General features: G+C 42.5%; 1 long non-coding RNA gene across 2 annotated transcripts; it reads left to right on the top strand.

The window, feature by feature from the left end:
- The first annotated feature begins 1352 nt into the window (after window positions 1–1352).
- Window positions 1353–3004, top strand: LOC117612919. Of its 2 annotated transcripts, XR_004583603.1 has the most exons (5): window positions 1353–1462; window positions 1650–1711; window positions 1795–1942; window positions 2038–2122; window positions 2386–3004. It is a non-coding gene; the product is annotated as an uncharacterized LOC117612919 (long non-coding RNA). The 2 variants fall into 2 exon arrangements; XR_004583602.1 differs by lacking the exon at window positions 2386–3004 and having other exon boundaries at window positions 2038–2293.
- Window positions 3005–8558: the final 5554 nt, after the last annotated feature.

Genomic DNA, 8558 nt, shown 5'->3' with positions numbered 1-8558 from the left:
TGTCTTTGGGACAATTTGGAGGTTTCCATAGGTAGATGACCTATGGGAAAAATTGAAAATTAATGGATAAGTGTGGTCCACTAATTGAGAATTTGTGTTTGAGATATTTGAATTTAATCTCATTTGGAATTTGCATGGGTAGATGACCCATGGGGAAAATTGGATGTTAATGGGTAAGTGTAGCCCACTAATTGAGAACTTGAATTTGAGAGATTTAATCTCATTGAAATTTGCATGGGTAGATGACCCATGGGGAATTGGATGGTTTTATACCATTTTTCTTTTTGTCAATGTCCAAGAAAAATAATGAGCAATTTTGATGAACCCACTAATTCTCTACAATTGACATTTGCATTTGTATCCATGCATGATTTGGAGGATTTGAGATTAATGGGCTTTTGTGGTTGACAAGCCTGTTAATCCATATTGATGATGCTTTGGTATCTTTTGAGAGTGAGCTCAATGCTCGTAGCACGATCAATCATTTATTTGGAATGGAGTCATCGACACAGTATGATTGAGTCGCTTGGCACTCCTTTCTGAATAGCTTCTTTGCCACAGTGATTGATTCCCATATTTCTTGTTGAGATTTTGTGGGCATGTTTGGTGGCCATCTTGCATTTGAGGATTGAGGCAGATAGACCAGAATGCCGTAAGCATTTTATTGAGCCTTCTTGACCGTCAATTGATTTAGTTCTCGTGAACCCTTGCTGACACTTTTGTGCGCTTGCTTGCATAGCTTGGTACTGCAAGTAGTGAACTCACGTCTTCGTCCCTTGGAATACAAAGGAGTACAAGTGCCTGGACACTTTGTTTTCATTTGTTGCAGTCACCAAAAGTGATGGGAGGGGTTTGAAAAGACCTTGGTTTCAAACCTTCACTTTGTCTTCTATCTGTGTGAAGCTCAATGCTTGTTTTATATTGTCAAGCATATTGCTGAGCTTAGTGGACATTTACAAAGAATGGGCCCTCACTCTTGACTTCTTGACATCGGTACAAGCCAGCTACTCTTGTGGCTTGATTTTCCCTTCCGTTTGTCATTGGCATGGGGCCTTTTGCTTCTCCATGAAGCAAAAGAAAAGTATTGTATCTCCTTGATTTATCTTCTTTTTTTTCATAGTTCTGCTCCTTCCTATTTAGAAGCTTGATAGCTTGAACTGTGGGGGATGAACTCAGAGAAATCTGCACTTCCTTTGGATTGGTTCGCATGAGTCTGGACTCAAACTTCGTGTGTTCAGATTGATGCAGCTGGCAGCCTTGGGTTCGTTAGCTTTTGTCAAACTTGCCAATTCTTTCTTCTCCGGTCTCTTGCATACGACTTATTAGAGGAGATGAGCACTTGGCAGAACATAGTAAACCAAAGGCCTTGCTTTGCTCCAGCTGGATCCCTCACGTATTGGTGCCATTAACAGGTGTCTTTCAATTTGATTAAGACACCCAAAGGATAGAAATCCTTCTCCAGGTGAAGTATGGATTAAACTCCTTATTGATTTGGAACTGCTGGATCATCCAGTGAAGCAAACTTCTTGTCCACATAGGATTGGGTTGTCTTCCTTATATATAAAAAAAAAAAAAAAAAAAACATGTAGTGCACCAGCAAACAGCCACAAAACGAAAGTCTTAACATTATTCTTCGTTTGCTTCTCCAGACCAGCACATAACTTTGCTCAAGCCACCTGTTGCACCATCAAACGGAAGCGGATTTCACGTGGTAACCCACATGCCATTCCTTAGTTCTTCTCTGTTATTTTATTTATTGATTGAATTAACTAGGACTTTTGTCTGCATGGACAGCAATAGCGGTAGCAATAGAAGACCCTCCAATTAATTGGATGCTTCTGGGCTGACTTGGAACCAAAAGAGACAAACTCTCTTATTGTCCTTTGTGTGCTGTAACTTTCCCAAGGTCAATAACTCAAGAAATCCTCTTGCCTTTCACGTGGTAATTCCCCCCCTTGAACTCCTCTTTTCCTTTGATTTTTTTCTTTTGTCTGTTTCCATGCTTCTGACCTCTTGTCTTCTCTTTTGCATGAAGAGACTGTGCTGCCAGCTTGAAGGCTTTGGAGTTTGGTGGAGGAAACCACCTGTCATTTTGCTTCAGAAACCCAAGAGAGAACTTGTGGTACATGCCTTGCCAGCTCCCCTTTTTTTTTTGTTTGCTGTTGATGTACCATTGTCCATGTCCTTTTCTTTTTCCCAGTCATAATAAACCAAAGAAATATTCAAGAGAGGGAGGAGGGGCTGTGCGATACAGCCCCCTTTTTTTTATTTCATTACCTTTTTATCCCCCTTGTTTTGTCTTTTACTAACAGAACCCAACACACAGAACCACTTTTTCTTTTGCTCCTATTCTTCCTCTGTTGGCTTTTTTTCGTTGGCTTGCAGGCAGCAAACACTCATGAGGAGGCAATTCAATTTCCATGCGCCCCTTTTGGTTTCGGATGCTTCATGCAGAAATTTTACACAGGGACTTGTAATTACAAGCCTTTGCTCTTTTGATTTTGATCCCATGGTGGGTTCATCTCTACATCCATGATTTGAGAGATTCTTTGCTCCTGGAAGAGCTTATTTGGTGGTGCATGATGGAATAGACTATGCCATAAAACATGATGATTGAAATCATCATGGAAGGCAAACCTGAAAACACTGCTGGAGTTCTTTGAGCGGAGCCAAGCCTCGGAGAGATTCTTAACCTTGGTTATGATGATTTCAATCATCATAGCCAAGAATTTCTGTGGATTGATCAAACAAACTGCTGGGTGCGGATCGTATCCTCGGAATTACTTGAGCGGAGCTGTCCCTTAGAGAGATTACTGACCCTTTTTATGATGATAGAAATCATCATGGCCAGGAACCCTTGAGTTGAATGGAACCAGAAATCTTGAGCAAAAAAAAATCAGAAAATTGTGCCATGAAACTAATCTTTTTACCTTGAAATGGCTCTTTCCTTTCTCAAGTCTGCTTGCTAATTTTTCTTCTTGCTCTGACTGTTCTCCTTTCTGCTCTTTTTCTGTCCTCCTGCCGTTCTCCTCCTCCTTCTTTTTGTTTACTCCCCTCGTGTCATGCCTCTTATAGAGGCTATCTTATGATGAGTTTGAATTCAAGCTGATGACCACTTCTCAACCGAGATACTTATCTCTTGGTGTTTCAAAACCACTGAAATACCTCTATTTTATTTTTATATGTTTTTCTTGATAAGATTGCAGGGACAAAACAAATTCAATTCTAAACCAAGTCAAATCCTTGGCTAATTGCTTTTGTGAAAATTTTCCGTTCAACAGATGCCTTCTCAAGCGTTGTGCATGAAATGACTTTTTATGTGCAACGCTTGATAGCTTTCCCTTTGAACTGCGCATCCCCTGACTTTTCTTGTATTAATTAATTTTTTTTGGTTGAAAAAAAATCAGGAAATGGACGAGCAAGGTCGATTCGGGTTTGAGCGAGTCTTTGATTCGCATGGTAGGGAATTTGTCTCTGGCCCCCAATATGTGAGATCGCTGTCTTTGAGATCTGTGCAGCCTAATGTACCCCCTGAAGGCCGTGCAACCTGGTATACCACCGCCTCCGTAAATTCGGGGTATCTTGAATTCAAACCCCACGCAGAAGATAAGGTGATTTCAGTATGCCAAACGCATCGTGCTGTGTTTACCGCACATTGTTTGGAGGATGTGAATAATGAAGTGGATGGAGACATGAAATTCCAAATCAAAGATCTTCCCACACGTGATGATTTTTACCCCGCCTTGCATAGAATGATCAAGAGTAAGTTGGAGTGGGGGCCCCAGTATCAGTTCTATGGCCGAGCCACTTTTGAAATTGGCGTTGCGGAGTGGACAAAATGCGTTATGAGTGACTTTGGAGACATATTGCATAAGGCAAAAATATATGGTGCCGTAGCAATTTCCCGATATCCTTACGAGTGTTGCCCAAATATATGGAGAGCATTTTGTGAATTATGGGGGCCCTTGTGCAACACCTTTCATCATGGCAATGGTGAGATGGGGATTTCTCTCTATGACATGAAAGTCATTTGTGGGTTGCCAATCTTGGGAGATGTCCAGTATGAGGAATTTATTCCCCAAAATAAAGACTTGCAACAAAATGGAGTATATCCTCCAACTATCACTGAACTTTTGAAGATCCACTCCCAATTATGTATTTATCATAATCAGTCTACCGTCAGCTGGGCCCAATGGATTGGGCATTTTTATCGGGCGAAGATTATTTATAAGGCCTTTGGGAATGGCAAGAGGAAACCTCAAGATCAACTTTTAAGGGCTCCCGAAATCACTTTACGTGTTTCAAAGGAAGGGAGGTTGGCTGCATTCTTGGCACTTTGGTTGAGTAGATTTGTGTTACCTTCCGTGGATCGCAACGTCAGACCTGAAACTTTTCATATGGCATGTTTGATGGCACGAGGGGTCAGAGTTTCACTTGCACCACCTGTTTTGGGGTATATTTACCATGGTCTTGGAGAAATTGCCACTCATCCAGAAGGTCCCAGCTCGTCAAGTGCCTCCTTCCCAATTCATTATGTTATCGGTTGGTTAGGCGAACATATTCCAGGTTTGTACCTACCACAAACTGACAAGGAATTTGTCAAAGACTACCCTTTTTTGGTGAGGTATGCGGGTGTTAAGCCAAAAGGTTTTAGGCTTAATCATGCCAGAATTATATTCCGTAGCGACAAAGAATTAATCTATCGCCCAACCACGTTTACTGAAGATGAAGGCCGTTCCTTTGCTGACAAGAAGGATCTATCAGATAGAAAATTTGAATTTCTAGTTTGCACACGTTATGCGCTTTTGCCGGTGAGGGTGAACAACAATCTTTGGTTGGAACCATACTACCCAAATAGATTCGCACGTCAATTTGGTTTTGACCAAGGTGTCCCTTCGAACAAGCTTTCCTTTAGCGTTCGTGACAGGTGCAAGTGTGGCATGGAGGATTTAGCCATAGCACAAATCACTTTACTTAGAAGAGATACCACAGCTGGATTTTATATCCCGCGCTCTACTCGTGTTGGAGTTTGCACTTGGTGGTATTGCAAATGGTGGATGGGGTCATCAGCACCATATATGGGATTATCTATAGCTAGAATTTTCTTGTCTTCTAGAAAACACCTCGAAAGGCACGATAATATTTTTATTGTTAGGCCGGAGAATCAAGGCCCCACAAGTTGTCAAAAAGAGGTCTCCAACAAACGTCATTCTTCGCGTAGTGACAACGACAAGAGTCCAAAACGAATTCGAAGCCAGAATCTTGACCATCCAGTTGATGAGGGAGTCAGTTCCTCCCATGCAGATGCTGCTACTCTTATCGGAGACTTGGTTTTCCCCATGATGACGGGCCATCCGAACAAGGTAGTACCACGAACTTCCCAAGTGAAGCAGATGATGCTCAAGAAGTGAGCAATGAACCGAATGCTACAGTCGTTGCTCCTGATGTGAGTAATGATCCAAATGAGACAGATGATATTGTTGAAGATGACTGCCCCTTGCCATTGGTAGAATATTTGCCCTCCTCACCTTATGTGAAGAATTTCATTCACCGCATTCTTGGTCCAAGTGTGGCTCCACGTAGGCGAAGGTTCATTGCTGAGGAAATGCAAGACATCTTTGATAGAATTTCTTCTTCCAAATCACCTATAGACCTACTAGCTCACCGTGATCATATTTTGGGGGCACTTGGTCTCTTGCGACCTATGATTAATACCCTTGAATCAGGCCAGGATGAGTTTCAGGAATTTGAAACGACTATCCAACACATTTTCGAGTTGGCCACTTCATTTTCCAAGAACGTTGCCTTCGTGGGAGAATATGCCCATCTAGATGTTGACCGCATCAATGCCTTGATCACCCAATATGAGCAGTGCTTCGCTACCATAAAAACCATGAGCGCGCATCTAATAGAACTTAATAGTGAGCTTGCTGATGTGAATGCCACAGTGGTTGCGGCAGAGAAGGAAGCTGAAGAGGCGGCAAGACGAGCTCATGAAATGCGACAACAGTTTGAATCGAAGACAAGTACCCTTAAAGAACGTGCAAAAGATTTGCAGCAATCTTTAGACCAACAATTTGAAAAGGAAATTGGGCTTCGACAAGCTAGAATTGATGCCAATGAAGCAATGCTCTCAAAACTCATAGAGGCACGGAACTTAGGCTTCACGCAAGAGAAAGAAATTCGCCAGTTAGTTAGCTCATTGATTTCTCTTTGCAGTAGAGTGGAGTAGACTCCTTTTTTCATTTTCTTTTCTTCTTTTCTTCCCTTACCTCTTAGTTATTGTTAAACTCATTCGTCCACCTTAACTAGTATTGAATGATTCTTTTTTTTTTGGTTTACGACTGCACTCAGCCCCCCCCCCCTTTTTTTCTTTTTTTTTTTAGCTAAGTTGCCTACGTACCCTATAAAGGGATCAAGCCATACGTAGTTCACCCCTTGATTCTCCGGGGAAGAAAGGGACAAATGGATTTTGTGGCCGCATCTAGTGGCAAGACTAGACTGCCTACGTACCCCTTTTGAGGGATCAAGCCGCCGTAGTTCCTTTCCTTGGACTGCCCTCTCGGGTTTTCAGCCCACGAAGGATTTTTTTTTTTTTTAGCTCTAACTTTTGCTTGGACCGCCCTTTCGGGTTTTCAGTCCAACGAGCCTTTTTCTCACCATCAGGCATAAAACTTCTTGACGAATTTCCCATTCACACAAGGGTATACGCACTCACCTTCGGGGTTTGACAACTCATAGGCACCCCTAGAGAAAACCTTAGTAATGACGTGGGGCCCCTCCCATTTGGGTTCAAACTTACCGTGCATTTTCCTGGTAATGACAAATGGTCTTCGGACAGTTAAAACCAAATCTCCAATTGAGAAAGATCTGAACTTAACTTTTCTATTGAATGCCCCTGCAACCTGAGCTTGATATATTTCGAGCTTTTGTTGAGCTGCCAGTCTTTTCTCATCGAGGGCTTCCAGCTCTGCCAGCCTCACATATGCGTTTTCGTCGGGGTTTGTCAGCTGTAGAGCTACCCTTAACGATGGCAATTGGACCTCTAACGGTAGAACAGCCTCGGAGCCAAACACCAAATTGTAGGGTGTACATCCTGTTGAATTGCGTATGGTCGTCCTATAAGCCCATAATGCTTCAGGGAGGCGCTCATGCCAGTCTCTTTTATTTCCTGAGACCATCTTCTTTAGGATGTTGCACAGTACCTTATTGAAAGCTTCAGCTTGACCGTTTGACGACGGATTGTAACTCGCGGAAAACGAGTGTTGAAATCTATACTTCTCGCACAACTTGGTCATGGACTTGCACTTGAAATATAATGCATTGTCGGATATTATCTTCGATGGAACCCCATAACGGTAGATGATATGATTCCTTATGAAGTTTGTAACATCGTCTGCTCGTACCTCCTTTAAAGGAATCGCTTCAGCCCATTTAGAGAAGTAATCGGTCGCGGCCAAGATGTACTGATGTTGTCGTGATGACTTAGGCTTTATCATGCCAATAACATCTAATCCCCAAGCTTCAAATGGCCAAGACAAGGTTGTCGGATGCAATTGTTGGGGAGGTTGGTGAATAAAGTCTCCATGTAATTGGCAATCTTTACATGTGGTTGCAAACTTTATTGAGTCTCGGACCATTGTTGGCCAGTAATAACCCAATCTCTTCAGTTGGTTCGAAAGTTTTGGACAAGCTTGATGAGCACCACAAGTGCCAGCATGAGTATCATGAAGGGCCTTAGTTGCATCTTGTTTTGACAGACACCTTAACAACATACCATCAAATGATCTTTTGTACAAGGTATCATTTAAGTACAGAAATCGAGTGGCTCTGCGTCGGACTTCAGCCTTTTTTCTTGAGTCATTTGGCAACTTGTCAAGTAGTAGATACTCGATTATGGGATGGCGCCAATCAAGATCATCCGGTTCCTCCTCACATTCGGAGGACGTAATAACGTTTGAATCCACAACTTCTTCAATTCTCTCTATAGCTGGGAGTAGTAAATAACGTTCCCCAACGGTGACTTGGATATCCCTTTCGCTAGGTAGTGTTAACGATGCAGCCAAATTAGCTAGTGCATCAACTTTATCATTTTTCGACCTCGGGATGTGACTAACATGAATGTCTTGAAACTGTGACATGAGATACTTCGCCCTTTCATGGTATGGGACGAGAGTAGCATTTCTAACTGCATATTGACCATTCAACTGTCTGACGGCCAACTGTGAATCACCATATGCTTGCAAACAATCAATATGCATCTCGAGGGCAATTTCAAGGCCAATGATGAGTGCCTCATATTCTGCCACATTATTTGAACATAAAGCTAGTAAGGAGAATGAGTATGGGATTAAGCCCCCAGACGGCGTGATGAATACTAATCCTGCCCCAGCTCCGTTTTTTCTTGCTGCCCCATCAAAATATAGTTGCCATGTAAGTGCTTCTATTGTGAACACCTCCTCATCAGGCAAATCTGCAAGTAACTCCATGTTGTCGGGAGTAGGATGAGCAGCCAAGAAATCAGCAAGAGCTTGCCCTTTGATCGCCTTTTGTGGCAC

This window comes from Prunus dulcis, unplaced genomic scaffold (genome assembly GCF_902201215.1).
Source record: "Prunus dulcis unplaced genomic scaffold, ALMONDv2, whole genome shotgun sequence".
NCBI lineage: Eukaryota > Viridiplantae > Streptophyta > Magnoliopsida > Rosales > Rosaceae > Prunus > Prunus dulcis.
The sequence above is the reverse complement of the archived record's forward strand: the minus strand, read 5'-3'. Positions and strand labels throughout refer to the sequence as shown.